The sequence below is a fragment of the Perca flavescens genome, chromosome 22, assembly GCF_004354835.1.
Source record: "Perca flavescens isolate YP-PL-M2 chromosome 22, PFLA_1.0, whole genome shotgun sequence".
In the NCBI taxonomy this organism is placed as follows: Eukaryota; Metazoa; Chordata; class Actinopteri; order Perciformes; family Percidae; genus Perca; species Perca flavescens.
Window position 1 is genome coordinate 14,097,080 of NC_041352.1, and position 27,155 is coordinate 14,124,234.

A 27,155-nucleotide genomic window follows, 5' to 3' on the forward strand; every position below is an offset into this window, starting at 1 on the left:
TATTTGTGTGTTTTTGGCTTAGCTCTGCCACTATTTATCTCCTAAAGAAACAAAAGAGCAGAGAAGTTGATTTGAGACCCAAGAAGGGATTCGCGCCCCATTGAACATGATAACTTTTTAAATATGTGGTTAAAACAGTGGCAGCCTAAAATATGAACATGATCCTTGTCTAATGTTTTCTACCCCTCATGCCTACAATATAAACCAAGGCCTTTCCCACTGCCTGAGTGATGGCAACAGCTTCTGAGCATCTTCTGTGAGGAAAAAGTAAAACTACTTCTCCTCTCCTGACCGAATGCTGTCAGTAATATGGGTCACAAGGGCAAATGAGGTGCAGTAAGAGTTTGTCCAAGAAGTTTCCCCATGAGCCCCTCAATGAGCCTCATACTGGTTCCCTCCTCACACCATATATCAGTCTTCCCCGCTGAGGGTGAGTCACCTTCCCCATACCACCTTTGATGTCCTAAAAAACCTAAAGCACAATTTGTGCTCGCTGTTGGACCAAGCCTCATGGAGGCCCCAGTTGACTGTGATCTATAAGATTGTTTTAATCCTTCCAGCTTTTTATAGTTCTTTCCTCACGTCCGTTATTGTAACATCTTACAAGTGCACCCTTGCTGATGGAGTGGTGAAGTTACGGCATAAAAATGTCAAGCGCCTCAGCACTCAGCTATGCTGAGGATGGACATCGCAAGACAGGATGGCCACCAAGGGGCCATTACTGAGGCCTAGGTCAATGTCTTCGGGCTGCTTTCAGAAGCCATGGGGAAATAACCAGCTCTTGTGGAGGCAGTGAACAGTCGGAGAGGAGCCCAGATGCACACTCCTGAAATCTTCAAAGTTTTCTTCCTTTGACTTTCACTATCACACATATGTGCAATAAGAATGCTTTATATGATGGTCAGATCTGTGGAGGAGGAAAACTCGGGGCCAGAGTGATTTAAACAACAGCAAAGTTAAGTTTTAAACAACAGGATGCCAGTTCTTGAATATGCATCTTTTGAAATATACTGTAGGCCTACCAGTGGTGTTTTTTTTTTGTTTCCTGTGGTGCAGTTTCTCCAGTGGCTGCGGTTGATGTGAGCAGAGATATATGACAAAAATCACAGTAAAACATTTCCTAAAGTTGTTGATGTCATTTTGTGGGGGGGGGGGGGGAGCCAGCATCCTAAGAAACATTTGTTAAATCCAATGCTTCCATTATTTTTTGTCTTAATGCTTTTTATTTATGAATATGGCTTCAAGTTGGACCAGTTGCTCAGTGCGGACTCTGAAAGCGCGATCACATGTGGAAAGCTAGTCTGTGTTGTTCAAAGTCCTGGGTGACAGCTTAATGTGGCTTCCTAATTTATTCCCCCACTCATCCATTGACTCAGGGCCAAAGAAAAAAAATCTCTTTTAGGAGCAATAGAAGAGGGCATGTTATTGGGGACAGTCCGTTAAGCTGTCCTCACCTTTCCACCTGACCTGCGCTTGCTTGAGATGTTTTCTAGCTGAGGCATCCTTCCTGCCGGAGAAGCAGAGCGGTGATTAATGGCCCAACATGTCGAGAGGGAAACGTAAGGGCACCCGCCGAGAAATATCGATCCTGGGAATCAGCAGTGAGGGAGAAGTGGTGGAGAGAGAAGGTACGTAATAGAGAGACAGAGACAGCCAGTCAGACAGGAGACTGATACAAAAAGGGAGGAGAAGGCTTAGGGATAATAACTCAGGCCGGGAATCTACCCTCAGCCCAGGCCTTTCGCCCTGATGGAAAAGAGTTTATGTCCATGCATCTCCTGCTTTCATACACAGCATGATTATGTGTTGATGTACTTTATTTCTTACATAGTATCAACTAGGCAGTAGGAGGACGTATTCAGTAGCACTACTGTAATTTAAAAAAATATTACAAGTAAAAGTACGTAAGCATGATCAGAAAAATGTACTTAAGTATCAAAAGTAAAATGACTTACAATGCCGAAAAATGGACCAGTCTGGTAGACTATTATCCTGTATGTTATTGGTTTATTTTTGCTCATGCATTTATGTGTAAGAAGCAATTTACTGTTGTAGCTGGTTGAGATAAAGCTAATTTGAACCATTTTATAAACTGGAAGGTATTTTTTATCTATAACAATTTTATTAGCTCATCACATTTTTATGTTAACATTTTAATTTGTAAAGTAAAGTACCTTTACATGTGTACTTAAGTACAGTACTTGAGTACATGTACTATATTCCACTACTGCAACTCGGGCAGGGAAATTGTGATATGACAGGGCTTTTCTCCTTTTAATGCGTGACACAATCAGCTGGCCTGGATTTCTCCTGGTGCTCCCGATGGACAGTCCGGCTGTGGTTGCACTGTTTACTGCTGAGGCCATTAGCCTCTTCCCTTTTGCAGGAGAGACCAGGCAATGATGGGTGCTCTCCAGCAGAAAGAGGAGGAATGGAGCAAAGGAGGGGCTCTAATAGGATAACTCCCCCATTAACCCAGGGGAGCTGCCTCTCAGAGATCCTATCAGTTCCAGCACACGTCTCCATCATGCATGCCACACTGTCGCCATGCAACTGCAAACACACACACACACACACACACACACACACACACACACACACACACACACACACAGCAGGAAAGGCAGCGCCTGTCTATCATCCAATCAGACAACATGTAAATCAAATCTGCTGCAGAGGACACTGTATGATGGAATAGAATTAGCTTTATTGTTAATCTCGAACATTCTAAATAAAGAAGCAAAGTGGTGGTAATAGACTGCAGACCTTCTGGGTTTACATCATTCTAATATTCACTATGTGTTTACACTACAAACATCTGCACAGACCTGCCGAGCACTTAAGGAATTGTGCCTCTAACAGGCAAAACGTACACTTGTTTTCTTAAAGTAAACATCATCTCCATGGTGAGTGTACTATTTAAAAGGTAACTGACAGTGCCCATAAAACTTCATATGATGCCATTCTAGCCCCCCGATTCAAAATATGATGTAATCAGTGTCTAATTTGGTGTGTTTACTCTTCGCTCGCATACAGTATATCTCCTTTTTGCCAGACGTTTAACTGCTAAAAAGGGGATATTTTGATTGCAGAGAGAAGGAGAAAAAAGATCCAACTTACTATACTGGTAACATTAGTAGTAGTATTGAGGAAATATACCACTTTAAATGCCAGATTATGAGCAAAGTAAAACTTTAAGATAAACATTTATTTTTATTTTACTGAAGCAGACTTCTATAATGTTGTACCCAATTTGATTGAATAAGCCCCTTACTCTATTGTTTATTGGAAATGTATTAAGAACGAGTGTCTCCGGACACCTTGAGTGGATAACCATATGCTGTCACAGTAGACCAGACGCGCCTCATATTGAGAGCTCTGTTGACCTGGGAATTGTGTGGGAGGTGGAGAGCGGGGGTGGAGGGGCACCGGGGACTTGTGAGAGTTTTGAGAGGTACAAATCAAGGATTTAACTACTGCAGCCCCTCTCTATCCTACTCAAAATGTATAGGCCAGTGTTCGGCTGTGTTTGTTATTGTGTGTGCTGCTGGCGGCTCACAAATTGCATTTACAGAAAAGAAGTAATTGCAAAGTATTTTGGCTGCTAGAGGAGATGGTGAGAAAGAGTGAGAAATAGTGTGCGAGACAGACAAATCTAACAATAGATAGAGACAGAGAGAAATACAGATATTGCACTAGTGACATTGGTCTTCATTGGGCCACATATTAAATCCAAGGCAGATGTTTATTCCCTTTGACCAAACCACATCAGCTGCCGCTCCTCTTGTTTCCTTCAGCCTCCCCAATTATTTTTCAAAAAGGAAAGACCAAAACCAACTATCAGTAAACATGCAGACTCCTCAAATTCCATAAACGTCAAGCTGTACAGACAACAAGCCAGTCTGCCTCTGTTTGTATTACTGGGAAACCCCTTTCTGGTTCTGACACAGAGCTACAGCTAGCACGCTAGTTTGGGGGAAGTGTTATTATGGTTTAACATGCCAGCAGTTCTCCCTCATCACGAAACAAACCCACCAGCCTGTCAAACAACTGTTGCCTTCTTGGGGAAGCACATTGGGATTTGCTCTGTTGAAGTCTTACTTGTGGTCGAATGTTGGTACCGCAGAAAAAAGGCAGTTTGTGAATTAGCTATGCAACCGAACAAAATACAAATGTTCCTTTGATTCAAAATGTACTGAGAACAAGCAGTCTGGGAGATTTTCACATAATGTGCTCTTGCAGTGATCAAACATTTCGTAACTTGGAAATGTCATTATAAACTAAGGCGAGCGTGTGCCGATAGTGCTCACATATATCTGGCAGCAGACTGAAGCTGTTAGATTAGAGGTGAACCTAAAAATCATACAGAAAAACCTTCACAAATCCATTTCTACTTAAGTTTTCATGGGAGATAGAACTTGTTGCCTTTCATTACTTTGACTGTGTCTCTGGCTGTATGAAAATGTAACATTTTGAGGGTGCTGCATATTTTGTTCTTGCTTGCCCTAATGGTGCCCAATCAGTTCCACCAGGTCCGTTCCAATGGGGTAGGCGGCCTCTACCCTGATTACGCTGAATTGTGGGTATTTCCTGCCTCTAAGCCTCGCATATGGATTGAGTAAGGCAGTGGCTGAGGAACTACCGTTTCTCTCCACTACATCTTCATTTCTTTCTCCCTGGCTTTTTTCAACGGAAAAGCAAAACACTTTTGTTTTTTCTGGCTCTGCTGTCAAAATACTGAGCTGGGCTTTGGCTCAGTGTCTGCTCGCATGTAGCCAAGGAAAATCCCATGAGACAAGTGTGGCTAAATGCAGTATAATCCACATGATCACTATCCGTCTGCAGACTCAACCACACCTATTGCTGACCTATTGCTCTGAGGCAAACACATTGTGTTTCCCACTTTAGGATATAGATGTTTTCAATACATCCAAGTCCTGCTGAAGGTATATGTGTTATGATTAAGTTAGTTCCACCATATGGGCTGTGGCCTGTTTTTATGGCAGAGGTCACTTTATCTTAATTTTTTTAAACAGCAGGGTGGATGCTTTACAAATACAATACAAAAAAGTATTTTTCACCCTAAAAAGAAAATTATTAAATCATCATGAAATACAACCTTCTAGTAGAAAATGCCATGATAGTACTTAGTAAGTGACAATGCACACTTGAATGCTTTTAAAGCAAATACCTCTGCCAGCACTATTTTTGATAGGTGTAATGGTTTTATGAGCAAGCACTCTTTGGCCTGACCATCTACCAGTTATTGTATTATAATATAAAACCACAGATATGTAAGGCAAACCTGGCAGAAAATGGTGTCAGTGATTGAGATTAAAGGTGTTGGTTGCGTATGGCACTTGTGGAATCCTATTATATCCAAGAAGAGCCAATAAGGGATCTCCTCTCCAGTATTCTTTATGACATTTTTAACCTTCACACACACATTATTTCCCCCTAAAGTGATTTACAATAACGAGCATAAAAGCATTCTGGTATGGTGATAATTTAAAAGTTAACATATCTCTCTCCAATGGTGAAAAAGCTATGATAAAACAGCCCACTGCCAACTTTGGCAAAGTTTAGAAGATGCCTGTTTTATTTTAAAAAGTACGTCCCATAAACCATCATGACTGAGTAAAAGGCGAAGAAGAGGTCTCGCATTCAGTGCCAGTTTTCTTCATGACATATTAAAAAGAATCCACACATACCAAGTAATTGTACTGACCAGTTTTGGAGGACTACAAATTTCCCATACTTTATGCTATCCCACAGGAGATTTTGGCATTTGATGCCGGTGGTTGTATGTTTGTATTAAAAATTTTTTTGGAATGGGCAGCTCATTATTTTGTGCTCCACTCTCAAACACTGGCCCATACTTCCTTTCCAATATAACCGCTGATAGAGGACGGATTTAACCGCATTTTTCAGGGTTTCACATACCTGCAGGGATATTTGATTTGGCAACTGGACAGCCATCACCTCGAGGCCATATACCACCAGAGCAATGAATCAGTATTTAATAAGTATTTTGGTTGTTATTGTATTTGTATATTTAGGCAGATGTCTAGCAAGTCAAACATATAAATAAAGATGTACCAAAGGACACACTGGGTTTTATTGTGGGGTATCAATAAGTATTTTGTGTAATTTTAAATGCACTTATATCTGTTTCTACACTGCAAATATATTTGTATATATTATAATATATATATATATATATATATATATATATATATATATATATATATATATATATATATATATATATGTTTGATATCAGGGCTTGTGAAGAATAGTTTCACATGGTTGTCTAATGGTTAAAAAGCCTCTCCTTAAATTAACAATATGAAATAAAGAACTGATCCGAACATAAACAAAAAGATATACTCCCCCAACAAAATTCAAAACACAACAATGAATTCTACAACTCCCCAAATACTCAATGAATCAGTTGAGGCACACACAAAAAATGGTTATGTTTAATAAAGAAGTCAAACTTTCAAAACTCCAAATTACAGATTGGACCTTTAAATGACAGACTACTTACTTACCAGCTTAACTCTGAGTCCAAAGCACAAACTTAAAGGACAAGCTCAACAAGGGCCAATAAAGTATCATATTGCAATCATATAAAAGATGTAATCAAATACCTGTTTTTAGTTTTACTGCATATAAAATGCGTTACTGACTTAAATTGTGCGTGGCTGTCGGTCAGTGAATCATATAAACCACATAAAACATTGCATAATGTGATTTTGGGAGGGAATTTATATAGCTTTTTATGTGTCCTCAGCTGTTTGCAAAGCATTTTGTTGTTTTGCTTGCCTCTCTGACTCCCATTGCTGTCCTGTGGCTAACAAAAGAGATAGTGTGACACCTACTAAATTACTGGTGTACAGAATGTGATTGATTGACTTGTTGTTGGCCTGCCATGACCAGTGGAATGCACCTCGTGTGAAAGGTACCTACACACTGGTGCATACCTCCTCAAGTTACCTGGGCGGCACACTACGTATTATAAATCTCATTGTGTGATGAAAAAAGAGGGTATTGAAGAAGGAAAGAAAATAATATTTAAAAAAAAACATTGCCTCCTTCCTTTTATGTATCAAAGAAAATATGTGCCTTTCTCCAGGTGTGGATTAGTTCACTTTGCTTGTAATGTGATAGGAGACTAATACAAAACACCTGACCTCAACTTGAAATGCAGCATATAATGTAATAAAGTGCATTGTCTGATTGGTTATGGTAATTCTTCATTCAGCCACAATAACCTTAAGCTCAGCTGCCTCAAATCCAGTAAAATCACTTAAAACAGATGTGGCTCTGAGGTTCCAGATAGATCTATGAAGAATGTGCCTCACGGCAGAGGTTCCACCAAAAACCTGGTCCTCAAATGTGTAGGAGGGTCTTCATGCAGCGAAAGCATTGGTGCATTGTTATATTTTACTGTATGACATAAATCAAAAATTATAGAAGTGCTGAGAATAAAAAGCATCTGACATGTTTAGCGTGACAGTTCCGCCATTCCCGTGTTTAAGTGGTGGTGGGAGCTCTGTGGCGCTAGGCCGAGATCTCCTCCTGTTAAGCACACATCCTGTAGGCTTTGTCCCCTGGCAGTGACCTGATCCAGCAGGAGGAAGCAACCAATCAGGAAAATATTAGATCAGCTCCGGGAAAAATTAATAAAATGTTCTCAAGTCTGCCTCACCTACTGTACTGAAGCATGAGATTCATACACAAGAGTAAAGGCGTGCACTTTATACGCTTTCATCAGCGACTCCATTAAACTCCCCCCTCTCCAGGTTCAAATGATCTACGAGCATCATGATACGCTTGTGGAAGGTGTTGTATTCCTTACTGCCGATGTCCAGACAAGGGTGGTCTGTGCAACCGGATCCTTTGACATCACGGAGAACATGAAAACATGAAACATAGTTATTGATCACAGAGTCCGCACTAATCAAATAGCACCCTGGTTTGTTTGAAGTTAAAAATGGTTACAGTGGGTGTTTACCGTTGCACTTCAGGACCCTTCAGCCGCACCCCTCTTAAACATACACAGACAGAAGTGTTATTTGTATTGTTAAATTTACATTACGTCCATTTTAATTGCATCAAGCCACTAAGCAGATCTTACAATAATGGGCCTGACAGAGAAAATTGCAATCATCTGTGAAGAGCCTGCGGCGGTGTAATGGACAAACCTGATTAATTTAATCTTGTTGCACTCCATTATGGCTGCACTTTATCATTTCAACAGATGGAGCACCAAGAAATTAAAAAATGCTCTCAAGGATATGTGGCACTTTCCATCCACTCGGACCGCTTTATCTGAAGGTGTGTGGGCTGCTGTGTTGAAATGAAGGCCTGGACTGGAACCTTTGGATGAGTGCATTTTCCAACACAAATGAGATTATGTGAACAGTCAATTGATGCAACAAATCATCAGAATTGTCTTGTGATGTATTGCTGAAGGCTGTTGAGGGCTGTCCATCCAATCATGTAGTCCAACGAGTTGATATTATCAAAGGAGTAACATGACGATGGCTTTACTATATGGAGGCTATTTGTGCAAGCATGGATTTGCATTCATTCATTCACTGTTTTCTAAAAGCTGCCATTTTCACACAGAAACTACTGGAAACACTGGAAGTACATTTTCCTAACTTATCCTTTTGTGTGTTTCAAAGTGAATTTAAAAGTGAAAAAGAAATTCAGTAATACAAAGTAATTGTGTCATAGTAATTTTGAAGAGGCCAAACTTCCATCAACACTTATAATAAAGAATGTTATTGTTATTTTTTTGTGCTCTGTTGGTGGAGCTTTGGCCTCTTTAGACTTTTTCTCTGCTCCATGCACACCCAAAATCCCTATTCTAGTTTGTCAGTTTGTACAATAATAATTATACCAGTTGTTCCCAACCCCTTTTTTTTGCCTGTGACTCATTAATATAAAGCAATATCTCCTTGTGACTTCTCATCACAGATTGCATGTTTATATGTTGTGAACAGTTCAATCAACAATTACATTTTTGCCCTTGCAGATTTTTTTTATTTTAATAAGATGCCTGGCAGAGTGCAGTATTTCTTAAGAAAGAAGCAAATATAAGACAAAAGTCTGACAAATAAATATTTTTTTGCATTAAAATGTAGTTTTGTCTAATTTCCGTGCCACTGAATTGAAGCATTAAACATCTGATATTTAGATACATTACTCAATAAGCTCTCCCAGCTCATCAATATTGTTAATTATATAGGAACCTATAGGTGGCGCTGTAGTTCATATACAGAGAGGAGGGAGAGATGTAGTTTACTGTATACAAGCACCACAATATGGTTTTCCACAGCAAAGGCATTTTTAATATTGGGGCAAACTCAAAGCCTTGTTAGTGGAACTTTAGTGACTAATTAATGTAGTAGACTACATAATTAAGGTTTTTAATATATCTTAAATTGTTCTAAAACAAATGGCAGTTTTGTCTAAACTACCCACATTAGTTGAGTTTAAAAAAGTTATCAAATTATATGTTATTGACAAGTGAAAACAACATGTGCGACAAAATGTGACCAGTGTGTGTTTTCCTCGTGCCTGACTACATTTGATACCAGTGGCCAGCGCGCGCACAGACTCGTGCGGCTCTATCTTGTCAAGGCTGTAACCTTCCGACTCCGCTGCCACTGAAAACTTTTTAGCTTTTATGTTGGACATTAATGAGATTTTCTGCGGGTTTCCTCCCCTCACCCTCACATCTTTGCTTGTAACGGACACATTTCCAGTCAGCAGGAAAAGAGGCAGCGCGCTCACGGGTCAGAAGACGTAAAATCCATGGTTATGGACAGAGACTTGTTGCATGTGGGGACAGTAAAACAGTAAAGGTAGGTAGAAATGAGACGACTGCAACTGCGTTTTGTCTACTTTTCTGTTATTTCTCTGTTAACTGTTTCGTCTCAGTTAACAATTGTTGCCAATTTGTTTGCCATGTGTTGAGAATTGACAGCGTGGTATTGAGCCATTTCCAATATGGGCGGGGACAGCTAGCAGCACTATGAATCATAGCTCTTGTATTAGCTGTGGCAGAGGGATCAGGTCCGCACTGATAAATTTAAGCTGGGTAAATTAATGCTTTCATAGGACTAAAAACGTAACTGTAAGTCAATTTATTTATTTTAGTTAGTTTAAAAAATATATATTTTAATTGTAGTTTAGTTTGTAAAGCCTTATTTAAATGTATTTTAAGTGTTTACCGTGTAAAGCATTGGGGTTATTTTCTTTGGTACAGTCCATGCATTGCCTTACAATAATTGACATGTCTCAAAAAGTAATCAACACTGTTTCAAAGTTTCATGCTACATAATTCAATTGCTGTTCCATAAAAACAAGCCTTTGTTTACCATACAGTAGACCAATGAGTGTACTTGCATTGTGCAGTATTTTGTAACATGTTGTCTGACGTGTTACCTTTATAGCATATTCTGTAGGACTAACGTGCTTTCACTCCCAGAAATAGGATGATGCAGGTTGTTCAAGTTGCATTTATCAAAATATCATTTGCCTTAAGTTAACAGCAGTTATACCTAGGTTTTACTCTCATTCATTCTGCCCCAGGCTACAGTCATTTTTCTGTCTAATTATTTCCCTTTTCACTGTGCACCACACTTGACAGTGATGGATAGCAGGTTAAAAATGGACATTTTCTCCTCAGTTAGCGTATGTTGGATTGACTCAAGCATGCATGGTGTTCTTCCCTCAGACCAAAGGACCTTGGAAAGATTGTGTTCCCCTCTGCTTTTCCCATTCCGATATGATACAGTTTGTCTTCATTTTCCTCTGACTTGGACTCATTTCCATGATATATAGCCAAAGCACATCATCAAGACAGAAGTGTAGGTTATGTCAAAGTTATGCCATCATGATTACAGTCTAGGTTGCAGACGCAGGCCTTCTACCAGTGCAGCAGTACTGAATAAGCATCAACTGTGTAAAGATGGTGGTTCCCTGATTGGATGTTTTTCTTAGTCTCACCGAACCAAGTTGTCAAATATCAGTAGTCCTTGAGTGTCTAAATGTCAATTCAAGAAGCTGCCATATTTATGCACCTGGTTAAATGTTATGATGAGGTCAGTGCTGAGGATTGGCTCACTTCTGACTAGCGGTCATGCATGGGTCCATGGTTGCACAAACCATGTGGTGCAGTAATCACAATGGTAGAAAAGTGGAACAGGGTACATAGATGATGTTTGATTTGTCTGTCTGTCTCATCCAGTCTCCATGTTTTTAATGTAATCTTCATGTTGGTAATCAGATGGCTTTTTATGATCCATAAGCAGAATTATTTTTTATATTTTATATTGCTGTGTACAGACATGCAACATGTGATCAAGGGGCAGGATTATCTGCAAAGTTAGTCTTTTCCCCACTTGAGTTCTACTAATTAGGGCTGCAACTCACGACTGTTTTCATTGATGATTAATCTACTGATTATTTATCAATTAATCGTTTCAAAAAATGTCTGAAAGTGGTGAGAAATGCCCATCACAGTTTACTAAAGCCCAAGGTTGTGTCTTCACATTGCTTGTTTGTTTTAACAGACCAACACTCAAAGAAATTCAGTTTATGATCACATATGGTGTTTTTCCATTACATGGTACCTGCTCCACTCGCTTCGACTCTACTCGCCTTTTTTGGTTTTCCATTACGAAAATAAGTACCTGGTACCTGCTAACAGGTACATTTTTAAGTACCACCTCAGTCGAGGTTCCGAGCGAGCTGAGGCAATACCAAAAGGTGACGTGAAAACCTGCAGACTACTGATTGGTCGGAGAGAATCGTCACTAGTCACTGCGTCGTCATTGCTAGCGACAGACAGGGGTGTAGTGAACAAACCTGCCATTTTTAAATAGTTTAGCCAGCTGTGTTTTTTTTTTTTTTTTTGCTGCCTACAGCTTCTTTTGAAACAAAATGTGTCTTCTGTATGTGGCAACAGCAGCAACTCACCTTCGACGTTCTACGTGTGTGTCGCGTTAGGTCACGCGCTCGCCTCACGCATGAGGCTGTACTAAATCTGCAATGGAAAAAGGAGGACGGGGCACCGCGGCCGAGTCGAGCAGGTACCATGTAATGGAAAAACGCCAATAGGACAGTGGCTCCCAAACTGGGGGGTGTCCCCTAGGGGGCCTGATTCGTCTGCCAATCTTCCAGTTGAGTCAAATTGTGTCTCATTGAAAGCTGGCTGTTGTGCACTTTTCTCTCACGAGAAATCAATTGAAAAATATTTGTATCTACAAAAGCAGGTGGGCCCTGCAGAGAAAGTTTGGCAACTGACACTGACATAGGACAAAAGGAAAAGCAGCAAATTCTCACATTTGAAAAGCCAGAACTAGTAAATGTTGGTATTTTTGCTTGAAGAATTACTGGGAAACAATTCATGTCATTCAACTGACTAACTGATTGAGTTATCTTTTCAGTCATACCACTAATAATATAATACTCATATTGTGATTACATTTTCATCTGACAAGGCCACAGTTTCACTTTACTGTGCTTGGATTGCTTTGCAGAAATATCATCCAAATGACACATCTATTGTGACTGATGTTCATTACATTTTAAAGCTTTTTCTTTTCTTAGGGTGATCTCACATCCTCTGAATGATATGTTTTATGGACATATTTATTGACACTGTGGAATATCTTGTTTTGTTTTGACCCAGTTTCTTTTTGCTGCATTTTGTATTTTCAGTCACTGACCTGAGATGGAACAGCTGTGGTCTAATGATTCACATTTAGAATTAATTCCGTTTTAAAAAAAAAAGATAGTGTGGTAGCACAGCAGGAATACTGCAATGTATCATGTCTGCAGCAATGAACAGAACAAGTTTTATTCACACATGTACCAGATTCCCTACTGTACTGTACATGTGCTTCACGTTTACTTTAAGACTTGACTTCAGAGGAAAGTTCTCCAGTCTGTTCTCCTCACTTTTGAAGTTACATGCTCCTCCAATTACTGGGGCCATGCAGTCTCCCCTATGGTGTCCTTGGACAGCTCTTTGAGTGCCTGAAAATGTTGCGGACCATTAATTCTGGATTGTCTTCATCTGTTTGCATAATTTTCCCTCCGTAACCATTTTCCTCCCCACATTTTCACAGTCGTTGCTCTCAGGTTTATTTTTTCTCTTTTATTAATGTTTAAGTCTTGAAGAGATTTCAATTTTATATCATTTCTTTAATACCACTGACAGTTGTTAAACTTTTACACCAGACTGTTTTATGGTATACAGCCTGTCAGCTGTGTACTGTACACAGCATGTGTGTTTTACAGCCTGCGTGCTGATGTTGCCTATTGAAAGTCTTCACCTGCCAGCATAAAGGTTTACAGATGTATTCAATGATATTTTCTGTTCTCTTATTGGACTTTTCAAGGATATATAAAGACATAGACACAGCAGATCAGTCAGTTAACAGAAAATCAATTTTGTGTAAAGAAAAGGGGTGTTTCCTTTTACCTTATGCGTTTTTTAGTTAGACTAATTTGCTGTCAGGCAGGAGGTTGTTTTTGCAACTCAGGCAGACTCCAGAAATGAATTTATCCAAATAACCAAGTCCTCCTGGGCAATGGAGGTTGGGACACTGAAATGGCCCTGGTAGGCAAAGCAGCCTTTTGATGTCTGGAATGTTTTGGCTGACTTAGAGCAGGCGACTGGAGTGGAGGGATCATTTTCACTGACCCATGGGATTTTTAACCATTTTCATATACTGAGAACAAAACAAAGTGAGGAAAAATGCCTGAGCTGATTTGCATTGACTTTGCTATCAAAAACTGAGGGGGAAAATGAAGTGAAACTGATTTAGGGGATCTTGAGTTCTTTTAGGACATATTTGTTGTCACAACATCATTCACGCTAACATGTATTCTTAAGAGTTTCCAAATTGTGGGGCGCCTGGTTAGCTCACCTGGTTGAGCGTGCGCCCCATGTACAGAGGCTCAGTCCTTGTTGCAGCGGCTGCAGTTTCGGTTTTGTCCTGTGGCCCTTTGCTGAATGTCATCCTCCTCTCGCTCCCACTTTCCTGACTTAATCTGTCCTATCAATAAAGGCAATAAATGCCAAAGGAAAAAAAACTGCATGTTTAAAGAGTTTTCAAATTGTTGCTATTTGGCTTGGCTCTTGGAAAATTCTGCCATATAATAAAAATGTCTTTCATTAATGCACTCTTAAGTGCTAATTAGGTGATCATTTGGACTGCGGGCAAAGAAAATACACTATACTGATTGTACACTTCCATTGTATAAAATGCCTCATTAGATGCATGCACTGTCGGTATATAATTTGTCATATCCAATATTTAAAAAATCACCACAGTAGTTACATTAATAACAATTAATTGATTTTTAATATGTTGGATCCTCTTAGATACTTTAATTACAACAACTAAATGCTATGCTTTTATTAAACAAGCCTGAGGAAAGGGAAGTGCAGGAAACCAGGCGGTCTTGAGTAACGGGGCACTTGAGCTTCCAGCGTAATAAATAATTCACAGGTCCTGTGTGATGAGCTGCTGAGGACAGAAATCCCTAATGACAGCTTTTTATAACCTATGACTCAGCTGGCCATTATGCTTCTGACATCCTTACACAGACCACATTCCTTTTGCATGCTCAGTGCTCACTCTTCTCTCACTCTGCACTGCTTCACCTACAGCATTGACAAAAAGAAGTTATATTACAAAGTACTATATGCAGTCTCTTAATGAAAGAAATTGAATGGGAAACATATTAAAATTAAATTATTGCATGTTGAATGTTTCACTTTGGTACAGCACATCCATGCTGTAAAACTGTTAAGGTTGTTCCTGAACAAAATATATCTATACTAACTTAAGAGCTGTTTTTGTTTTGTTTGGCAAGTGTCTTTTCCTTGTCATTTCTCACTTCCTGTCCAGGAATGCGTCTTTTTACAGAATTAATTCATCAATCAGACTCCGTGTCTTCCTTCTAAAGTAGTTTGTCAAGTGTGAAAAATGCTGAAAATGTGGATTACAGTGATTTTGATTGAAAGCATGTGGAAGGTTCACCTTTTTAAAATGTGTGTTGCAGGTTATTAATTTCTCTCCATTGTCATTTCCTTTGTTAGGTCCATGCAGGAGGGATTGGGCTCACCTTATCGCCTGCTGCTACTGCTGTGTATGTGTGAGGTAAGAGACTGAATAATTGACTTCCTCCAGTCTGCTTTAGGCCTGTGACTGATCAAGTGTTCTACTGTTTGATTGGCATAATGGCACCATACCCCCCCAGGTAAGGTCAGTCTGAGCAACATCTGGGTCTATTATGCATTATGCAACTCCCAGTATGAAAGGCAAGGCTTCATATGTTATTGGTTGATATCATTATTGTTATCATTTCCAAACCCCAGCTCTCACTAAGAATAGGTGGTTAATTTTAGATACAAAAAAGATCCAATTACTCAGGCCTTTGCTTGTGCTTGTCCCCCGAGTTAGTGCAGGGAAATAAATCTGGTGGCCTTGATTAAGTACCTGACAATAGAGTTAGCACAGCACTAGTGGTTTATAGTAATACAGCGGACATGGGCAATTAGGCCCACCGAGTAATTTACAGTACTGCTTGCAGGTGGTGACCTGGTATGAGCTTGGGACCACCTCAGTAACATATTAGATCGTATAGGCAAGCAGAGTAGCAGCTCTGTAGGACTTCCAAATAAAGCAAAGCAATCAAAGATTATAAAAAACTTGACGCATATTTAAAATTTGTTATGATTTTGTTCTTGTGTAAGGAATACCTATGGCACTGGGTTTTTCATCCGTAATTTTCTGGAGAATGAATGATCACTTTTATTCGTTGTTGATCTTTTTACGTCAGCGTGGACCGCTCTCCTCTCACTGCTACCTATTAATTATGAAATACTGTAGGTCTTGCCCATTTCATTTTTACTACTTCTTCCTGCTGAACTTGGTGTGAAAGGGTGCTGTTCTTAAATAGGTGTATTAAAGTAAGAGTGGGGAAAGTTCCCCTAGCACCCACTCTCTCAGCATGATGTCACCAGAGTCAAAAAGGCACGGCTGAAGAAAAATAGCTCGTTTCACACATGATAGACACCTTAACACATGGCGCAAATGGAGCGGGCATGTGGCTACTTCTTTTTACTACAACATGACACACAGCACAGGCCTTCATACACACAAATTCATACATTCATACAGTAGGTGTATTATGATCGTTGAATGGACTAAGTCTAGTATTTAACATTTTAGATATATTTGTACAGTATGTTATCCTAAAATGAAATTTGCCTATGATCTTGGTAATTAGAGTATGATGACCCACAATATAATAAAAGTCCATGTGCTAGATTATCTTCTTTTTATATAATATTTTATACTCTGCAAGATCCTCTTAATACTTAAGTTTGTTTCTATACCATCTATTAGATACTGCTTTTATCATTGTACTGTACTATACTGTGTGTAACAGTGAAGAAAAACAGTGCCCTCTCCTGCCTGCCTGCCTGTTGTCTGTTGTGTCACCCACAGATTGAAACATTACTTCAGGTTTTGCTGTAGTTTACAGTGTGCAGACTGGTGCTCTGTGTCTGTGGCTTATCAGCCTCTTGTACAGGTCAGCAACTGGATTGAGTGGCAGGACCCCTAGAATAACTCTGACCACCAGTATCCCCACTGTCAGCACATAGGCTTTAGTGTGAGCTGAAATCCTCAAGGCCATCACAGTATGTATGGTGGTTGCCTTGCTCCCCAGGATGGACCAATACTGGGCTGGTTTCCTCAGCAAGCCTCTTTCATTTAACATAAAACATGTCCTGTGCAGCCAATGCAGTTTCTCTGTGGAGCTCCTGATAAGTGTTTGACTCAGCCTCTTATTTGTGTTTGTGGCCATACACTATATTTAATTTAAATGTATATCTTTTTGATGACAAATGAGTCATGACGTTAAATAAATGAATAGTCTAATATTATTCATATCTCATAAACAATTGTTATGTTTAGTCTTGTATTGTTAGTCAGAGCAAGCGCGCTGCTACATGGGTGTGGAGGCATCCATCCATCTATTTTTATGTGTGTCATTCATTCATGACAAACACCCTGCAAATAGGGAGAAATGCTAATTGGCATAAACTCCAATGATGTAAGCAGCACCACACACCACTAACAGCTGTGTGTGGTCCACCAATGCTTGCACAACTATTTTAGAGCTCCAATCCAAAAGAAATAAACGGTATACTTGTGCTACACCTGCAATGCAACTTGCTCTTGAAGACAGATGATGTGAGCAGCAGAACATTTATTTTTTTCCCTTGACAGAGAAAGGATTAGTTTTGTTGAGCTCAGCTATTATTTCTGTGACCTTCTGTCAAAACTAATACATGAGCAATAATTAATATATGAAGCCTGTCTTTCATGGGATGATTGCCTTTTCTATTTTTGATAGATAATGTGTGAGCATTTGTTAGAACAATTATCATTCCTGTTTATTTTTTTATTTGTACAGATGCTTTGTATAAGACAATCATTGAATACGTTCTAACTAGGAGTGCTATTTCCATTCACCCAATAAGGAAATGTTCTCTATGCTATTTCCACAGATGCAAGTGTGAACTCCTTGCTGGACTACTGGAACAATATTTAGCATTTCTGCTACTGATGTTTAATCTCTCATTAGCCTTTAGGTGACATGAAACAGCATCAGCCTCAATCTTGTGTTTGCCAATCACAGGCAGGTTGAGTGACAGGCACAGAACAGCACATCCCTTATGTAAACCTTTCCTCTACCACCACGAAATTAGAGTGGCTGTTGCTACATGCTGCCGCCTCCTGCTTCTACACAAATGAGAAAGTAAGCACTCCAGTTCAGAAGTTCACATTTTGGATGTGTGCCGGAACTACTTAAGGCCAATGACGTTTTTCAAAAGGAACAGGTGGTCAGAGTGACATAATTCTGGCTCACTGTTAAGATCCTTAGACATTAGGCCCTGTTGCCTCGCCAGAAGTGTTATTACTCATTACAACATATATAAGCGTGAGTTTATCTGACTTGTTACTAATATGACCTGATAAAAATGGAAAGACAAAATTAAGATACTGACATGAATACGTTTTTACACCTGCTTCTATACTTAATATATATTTCTACAAACAAACAAATCACATATGTATGCATGCACCCATCTTTGACATGTCTCAAGGCTTGGCTGAGAAAGCCATTTATTCTTATACACTGTTAACTACTGGCACGTATGCTTTAGAGTGGAATGCCATTCAGAATGCAGAAAATATATTTAGTTCTCGCCAACAGACAGCAAAAGGCACCAGTGGGTCTAGCCCGTGTGTGAGAACAGTTATTTCCGTCGCAGTATGGACTTTCAATTACTGTAATCCGCTGCTTGACTCCTTCAAGAACATCAGGGCCGATTAACTATGTAGATACATCAAATGTGATACCGATGGTTATATTTGACACAAAATTAATTACTTTTCTGTATAATTTCAAACAAGGGTGTTAGTTTGGGAATATATTACAAATTAAGAATTTACTCTTGCCTTGGTTTCTATCCCGTACTAGTGTTCATTTTGTCACCTATTTTTTATTTAGTCTTGTGCCAAATATCCTTGTTAGTTTTAGTCCTATTTAGTCATTCACATATCTTCTTTTGTTAGTCAAGTTTTAGCTGACTAAAAGTCGCGTCATTTTAGTCTAGTTTTAGTCAAAAGAGAACTCAATATATCTGTCAAGTTTTAGTCAAAACATTTTAGTCTTTTTTTAAATAAATTATTTCTGATAACCATTTCAGTCAAGCGAGAGCAAGAGCCTCTTCCTTATTTCACCAGTAAATTCCTGTTAAACGACAAAACAACCATTGGATGGGAAAAGGGTATTTTACAATAACTTTGAATGCAGCACGAAGCTGGCGAGTCGTATTTCAAGTGAACGCAACATATGTGTTTTTCAGACAACGGCAGCTATAGACTGTCATATCGTACGTCTTGGTGTTGGAATCCTCTACAGTGAAATACAGACAAACTTTTACACCGTTTAGCTGTCAGCATTTTAACCTTGCTTACTCCAGCTGCTAGCTAACGGTAGGCTAACGTTACCTGCTGCCAAGTGTAGAATTAACTAGCGTCGCGTACAGCGATGTTTCGGTTGACTCTAACATCCATTCATGAGCATCAGAGAGAAGCCCAGGCATTTAAGTGGCACCGAAATCGGCGTTGCTATTTGGCCCGGTACATAACGGTTGTTAAGGCACAGGTCGATGCCGTATTAGCACTGGGTCTCGGTACCCAACCCTTGTAACAGCTAAATATTCTAGCTCATGATGAAGACGGTTGTAGACGAAAATGAAGAGAGATTTTATCTTAGTTTTTATTTTATGCAAAACATTTTAGTCTTGTCTTTTTTCGTCAACAATAATGCATGTTAATTTAGACTTAGTAAGCGTTTTTGAATATTGGCGCAGATTCTTCATCGTCTCATCTTAGTCATGGAAAAAAAGGTCATTGACGAACATATTTAGTCTCCTCTCGTCTGACGAAATTAACACTATCCCGTACCCTTCATCCATAGCTCAGTTGTTACTATAACACTACCTTATACTGTATGTGGAAGCAAGGAAACTGGAAATCAAATGTAAATGATATGCTTTCCTTTGGTTTGATAAGAAATCGTTGCATCTAAGAGTTAATAAATGACAGATTTGAGTTATTATGAGTTTCTTTAAGCCCATTAATAGGTAGGTGCTTATGGACAGTGGAAATACCCCACAGCTGCTGTCTGGCTGTTGCTCCATATGAGATCCTCCTGTCAGACCCTCTGAAAACTCTCAAACTTCACTACCATGCAGACACAATCTCTATTGCAGCCATACAAACGTGTCCAACTAACGTTATGTGTGCATAATGAATCCACACATATTCTGCTTTTACTCACAATTAGATTAATATAAAACATTGTTGACAGTCAATTAGTGCTTAACATGCACTTACTGTATGTAGTGATGCATGGTGTTGAAAATGCATTTCTTTAAGCTATTTCTACTATTATTGACATTTAGGGTCACTAAACATTCTGCATGGTTTTATTTTGGGAAACCCTGTGAGGTCTGTGCTTATATTTGGTGGAGGTTTTACCTAAAGCTCAGCAAATCTCATGGCAAAGCCATGTGATTCAACAGGGATGAATGGAGAACAATGCCCAGATAAGTGAATTACCTACCTGGTAGGAACACACAAGGGCTGTGTCCTGAAGCTAGGCAACTGGCAGGCCCTCTGTTTGTATTAGGAAACAGTTGAGCAGCTCCTGCAAACACTACTTATCCTGTTTAATTGGTGTGTAATTCCTGCAAAGTTGTCATACATGTATGTTTTTCTTGTCCTATGCAAACAGTAGAGGGTAGTGTGAATGATCATTGAGTGCTTAAGTGGGGTCTTCTCTAGAAGGGCAAATAATGGGTGGTAAGAATTGTTTAGTGAACCTTAAGTTGACAAAGTTGTATTGTTTATCTTGGCGTAATGTGAATAACAGAGTTAGACTGACATTAAGTAAATGATTTGTCTCCTATTAAATTATATTGTCCAATGCCAGTATATTTCTGACTAGAATGTTTGTTTGAATTATAAAATCGTACAACTTATTTGCTGCAAGTCAGACAACTAATTTCACTGACTAGTCATTAAGTTTTTTTATGATTGGATAAGGCATTAAGTTTATTATAATTAAGAAAATAATTGTGCAAATGAAATATAAATAATGTTTCTAATATAACACAGAAAGCAAAAATTACCTGTTAAAAGCTTAACTTAAACATGTTATATACATAATGGTCAAACTGAAGCATATTGAGCACAATTGGACTTCAAATTAAATAGAAATATGGATTAAAACAACTACATTTTTACACATACTATATTTGTTTCTCATAGCACTTCAGCTTTGGAACAAATTCCGTCTGGTGTGACTAAAATTATGAAAAATTCATGTCTTAGTCATATCTCTGATCTGCTGCCATGAGTGAACAATACCTTTACCGTCTGTCAGTACTCAAACTTTTTAAATGTCCTGGAGGAGTTCTTGTTCAAGTCCCAAACCTACTGAGATCTCTAATGAAGGCTTTACCTTCCAGGCAAGCATATTTCTCCGAATGACAGTAATTTACATATGATGTATTTAGAGAAGAAGAGGGCAGGCTAATTCTATTTAGAGATTTTCCTTTGTTTTAGGAGTCATTAGCAGCTAGCTCAAATCTAATTTTTACAATTTCATCAGGCCATCTTGGAAAGCCACTGTGAGCTCATCAGAGAGGAGCATTTATTGCTAAGTGTTCTCTATTGCATTAGCACACAATAAAGCGGCCAGGGACTGCTACAGACGTTTATGTGGAATCCAGTTAACACTCCGCCAATTCGTTTTTTATTGGGACACAATCAATTTTTATTCATTTTAAAGCCAGAATGCTTTCTTTCATTGTGTGCCTACCCCAGCTTATTATGGCCTAAACTAATTACTCAGTTGTTTTCACAAAATGCTAATGTTTATGTTAAAGATTTCCTCTTTGAAATGCAGGCCTGGCGTGCATATACATAATGAAAGATTTTGTACATTCTAATGGAAGTCTGTCACATGTTCTTCATTATTACACACTTCCCACAATGTTTTTTATGCATAATAATTGCATTCATTTAATTTGTAGAAGTCTGGCAATAACAATAAAGTCTGAGTAATAACATAGTCTGGCATATTGAAGGGAGTTAAACATAATGCAGCTTTTGAGAATTTGTTACCTTTCTTAATCCAGTAGATACACTACACATCATAGTGTGTATAGATCATGAATATGTACATTTTATATATTATTTTATTTAGAACTTTAAGTGACATTTATTTTGGTGCTTGTGCAAATAGCCAAGAACTTGATCCATGTGTGGTGGAATAGTAGCCAAAGACGTCTCAATTGGAGCTTGATGTGTGCATATTCACTGCTGTGTGATAATTAGAGTGCTTAAGTGCTCCTGGAGACAAGACAAACCCAGATACCCTCTTCCTTTTCAGCCCCTGCTCTCATTCACCAAGAAGGTCTTTAATGGCTCCCATTTGACTCTGATATCATTTTGTTTGGTATCAAATGTACACCTTGTACCCTTCACCATTTGCACTGAAGCACGTTTCACTGAACTGAACTGTAATGTAGGCAACAGACATCAAGTCTTACTCGTTTCCCTTCATCCTCCAACCTCTAGCCCTCTGCTTCTTTCCCATCAGTAAAATGCACAGGCATCCTTTATTTGGTATTGCATTTCAATATGCACAAACAAAGAATATTCATAGCTGCATCCTCAAATGACAGTCAGTGACATTGCTCGGCGTACAGTAAATGTGTATGTGCTTGCGTGTGTGTGGGCTTTCTGTATGCGCGTGCAGATATTTTCTATTCTAGTTTTGGGAGTTGTCCTGCAGTAGGCTCTGGAATGCTTTCAACACATTGATGAGATGACAAGTTATCATTGATCTGTCCTTACTTAGTGGGATCCATTAAATAATGTATGGGCTCCTGTGCATTACCAGTGCACTCTCCTGTCCTCGACCCATTAGAGGAGTAGGGCATGGGGCCCTAGTGGCTCCAGGCCCTCAGAGGTCCTTGGGCTTTCATTTAATTAAATTATCCTATAATGAAAACTCCCATAATGAGATTAATTTTAATTATTCATCAGCGGCCGATTTGAGGGAAAGGCTGCATTAACAATGCATGAAAGAGCTTAACATTTTTCAATTCATCACCTTTTCCTTTTGTTAAAGGTGCAATTTTATTAAGTGCTCTGCAGCTGCTAGAGGTGATGGTGGTGGAGATATGGGCGACCAGGCTCAGAGGTCAGTCAGTAGGGCCGCTAAAGTGCTTGACTGTCATTTGATGATGTGCATTATTTTACTAAATTAGCATCACCACAAAACGTTTGGTATTATGCATTCCCTGTTGTGTTTACATTAGGGCTGTCAATCGATTAAAAACAATTAACTAATTAATTGCACAATTTGCTGTAATTAATCGCGATTAATTGCTTTTTTTAAATTGAGACTGAAGCTTATAATAATGGATATTTAAATGCTAAATCACTTAACTTTGCAAATATGAAGAAAAAAACAAACAAGGAAAGGTTCTGCTAAGTTCTGAATGTTTAATATCTTTCAGAACAACAGCAGCAACAATTTGGCTTATTTAGTCCTGCTGAAGGCTGCTGGAAACGGCTAGAAACTGTCTGAATTGAGAGCAGATTTTTGTCACCGTCCCCGGCTGCTGTCGCCTGCTCTCGTCTACTTTACAGGCGAGGCGCAATTCATCTCCAACGAGCCTATGTTCAGTCGGCGGCAGGGCAGTCGGGACTCACCCGGAAATGGCGAGTGGAATGAGGTGACTAGTCTCTCAAAATCTGACGAAAATCTTCTAAACTGACCTTTGTTGAGCTGAAATGAAGACAGATTCAGCAACTGCACGGCCTATTTTTCACTTAAAATGTTTTCAGAAACATGTTTCAGTGAACTATTTTAGTACAATATGAGATCGTATTCTGAACGGCCGCCATGACAGTCTGGCTTTGGATTTCCGGAGAAAACAAACCCATGTGATGCGTTCGTCCAATCAGCTGCCGGTTTTCATTACTTGGACAACAATACAGAGTAGCGCCGCCTGCTGTTTTGTAGACGTATTACGTTTCTCAGCCGCCACATGAAGTAAACAAACACAGCTGCGTTAATTTCGTTAATTTTTTTTAACGAGTTAAATATTAAAAAATGTACGCAAAAATGTACGCGTTAATTTTGACAGCCCTAGTTTACATACATTCATTCATGCTTTAGTTTTCTTAAAAAAGACTTGTCCACTTAGTGAAAAAGGAGCATGTCACTGTTTGGGAATTCCTCACATATACAATGATGTTCTCTTTAGTTTCTTAAAACTTGATGTATTTTATAATAATACCTAAAGGCAGAGAAGTAATCAAAATTCTGCCTGTAATTCTCTGTTGATGTTTGTATACCTCCATCAGGTTGGCATGTTGATTCCCCTTGTGTGAGCACATTAGAAGACTTTGGTGGTTGGCCAACAGAAGAGGGGAAGATTGTGGACTGTCACACAGTGTGAAATTGTAATTAGCTGGCATGGAAGTGTTCTTATTTGAGTTCTCGGGCAAGAGAGATAGCAGTACAATTAAGATATGTAAACTGATACATTGTTGAAAACAATTACCTTTTGTGATTTAAATGAGCACATTTCACATCTTCCAAATTTTTGTATCAACTGACAGAAATATAGGCAGGCAGAGAAGTGGCCTAGGGCAGGAGGCAAGAATGTCATTGGAATGGTAAGCCGAGTGCATTTATCAGGCCTTCATCAATAGTTGATTAATAATTCAGGCAGAGTCTGGGGCTTCTTTAGGGCAGGGTTTCAGCTAGCTTGTAATTTTGTAAATTGCATTGTCATCATGCAATGGATGGGCCAGGCAGCTGTGAGAGTCACAGCTGTGAATGTAGGTTGGCCTTTGGGATTTTAGTAGCAGGTACAGGAAGAGTTTAATCCAGATGTGGTGGAGTTGTAGTTGGGTATCCACAACAAATGCAGCGGGGAAACAAAGGGCTTCCAAAGAGGCCTAGAGAGAAACAATAGAAAGACAGTTGAAAGCACCTTGCTTGCCAAAAAAAATAAATATATTAAAGCTTCTGATGTGCACAAATAATCTAAAGCAGACCGAGAAAAGGATGAACATTTATGGCTGTTACATGCAGAAAAGCATGTTTCAAGCTCAGCACTCTGGGCACAATTGTAGTCAAACAGATCCATTGCTTTCCACTTAAGCTTGGCTTCAGGATTAACAATATTACCAAAGTTGAAATTAAATTAAATCTTCAGATAGTGGCTTTTTGTTAAACCACCAGTCCTGTCCTTTGACAGATTTCCCCCAGATACTTCCCCTGCCTTACAGAAAACAAAGCATTGTTTCCATTGTGAGTTCTTCAAGGTGCCTTTGCCCAGGTGCAGCGTTAGCAGAACAGCCGTGGCAAGTGAATGCGCAAACCCGTCAATTACCCCAAGCAAGCTCTCTGATAACTCCCATTCAACAAAATGAGCCCTCTAATTGCCCTGACCAGTATTACCTGTTTTGCCTCCAAAAGTGCACTATTCTTCCACATTGTTTCCTAGGCAACTGGAAGTTTTTGTGACCTATAAAAAGGTGGTTTTCTGTAACTGATCCGAGGCTAGGCGGTTGTTTGTTTCCATGGCAGGCTGTTGAGCTATTTATAGGTCTATCTAGCTGGTACGAGTAGGCACAGAAAGCGTTACCAACAATTGTATTCATTCATTTAAAAGAGAAATCCTCTTGGGCTTTGGATTGACTGAAAGTCAACTAGAGAGTTGACTGGGTGTTTTGAGAACAGAAAACACCTGGGGCTTCAGCAATTGAGTCACAAAGTCAAGAAGAAGAAGGCTTCACACTCTTCTCTCATTTTCCCACTGTCTGCTTTCCCCCCCTCAATGCAGAAGTGGATCCTAGTAACAAAACGTAATGTTTATTTTGGAGTCAGAGGCAATGCCCCGGATGACCGGAATTTCTTTGTTGTGGTTTTGTTTGTGTTTTTAAGCAAAGACGTGCAGAGCTGCTGGTATTGATGATTCATATGTTCATCATCAGAGGTCCTCGGCAGTTCATCACGCTTCCACTCACTGTGTGCAACTTTAGCAAAAGGTTAATCAGGAAACCCTCCATAAAAAAGTGATAATTTATCGCTGATTCACAGGGTTGAAAAGGCGTATTAATTATCAAAGGTGTCAAGCACAAAGTTCAGAAGAGATCTCCCTTAAGGCATTTGGCAGCTGCATCAAACTTTACTCAAATTTCAAAATCTGTCTCTAACTTTTAGGTCTATTCACTGTCTTTTATATACTTCACATATATATATATATATATATATATATATATATATATATATATATATATATATATATATATATATATATACAGTATATATATATATATATACAGTGGGGGAAATAAGTATTTGACCCCTTGCTGATTTTGCAGGTTTGCCCACTTACAAAGAATGCAAAAATCTACAATTTTAATCATATGTACATTCTAACAGTGAAAGACAGAATCCCAAAGAAAATTCCAGAAAATCACATCATATGAATTTATTAAAATTGATAACCATCTGATGAGGAAAAACAAGTATTTGACCCCTGGACAAACAGCATGTTAATATTTTGTAGAAAAGCCATTATTGGCCAGCACAGATGTCAAACGGTTTTTATAGTTGGTGACAAGGTTTGTGCACATTTCGGCAAGGATGTTGGCCCCTCCTCCCTGCAGACAGCCTCCAAATCATTCAGGTTCCGAGGTTGTCGCCTGGCAACTCGAATTTTAAGCTCCCTCCAAAGATTTTCAATTGATTCAGGTCTGGAGACTGGCTAGGCCACTCCAGAACCTTGATGTGCTTCTTCTTCAGCCACTCTTTTGTTGCTTTGGCGGTGTGCTTAGGGTCGTTGTCGTGCTGAAACACCCATCCTCGACCCATCTTCAGCTCTCTCACTGAGGGAAGGAGATGTCGGTCCAGAATTCCACGATACATGGCCCCGTCCATCCTCCCCTCAATACGATGGAGTTGTCCCGTCCCCTTGGCTGAAAAGCACCCCCAAAGCATGATGTTGCCACCACCATGCTTGACGGTGGGTATGGTGTTCTTTGGGTTGTACTCGGTGTTCTTTGCCCTCCAAACACGACGAGTTGAGTTGAGGCAAAAAGTTCTATTTTGGTCTCATCTGACCACATCACCTTCTTCCAGGCCTCTTCTGAGTCGTCCAGGTGGTGAATGGCGAACTTCATGCGGGCCTGTACATGTTTCTTCTTGAGCAGGGGGACCTTGCGTGCGCTGCAGGATTTCAATCCATGACGGCGTAGTGTGTTACCAACCGTTTCTTTTGTAACTGTGGTCCCAGCTGCCTTCAGTTGATTCATCAGTTCCCCCCTTGTGGTTTTGGGATGATTCCTCACCGTTCGCATGATCAGGGACACCCCACGAGGCAAGATCTTGTGTGGAGGCCCAGACCGAGGGAGGTTGGCGGTGGTGTGGTGCTTCTT

The 27,155-nt window shown here is 39.5% G+C and overlaps 1 protein-coding gene across 11 annotated transcripts in view; it reads left to right on the top strand.

Annotated features, from left to right (window-relative positions):
* Positions 1 to 9,583: 9,583 nt before the first annotated feature.
* The window catches only part of eya1 (EYA transcriptional coactivator and phosphatase 1), a 65,679-nt gene continuing 48,107 nt past the window's right edge, over positions 9,584 to 27,155 (top strand). For all 11 annotated transcript variants that reach the window (XM_028569193.1, XM_028569194.1, XM_028569195.1 and 8 more), the window contains exons 1-2: positions 9,584 to 9,881; positions 15,137 to 15,197. The gene's annotated coding sequence lies outside the window, so the exon portion shown is untranslated. The remainder of the gene's footprint in view (positions 9,882 to 15,136; positions 15,198 to 27,155) is intronic.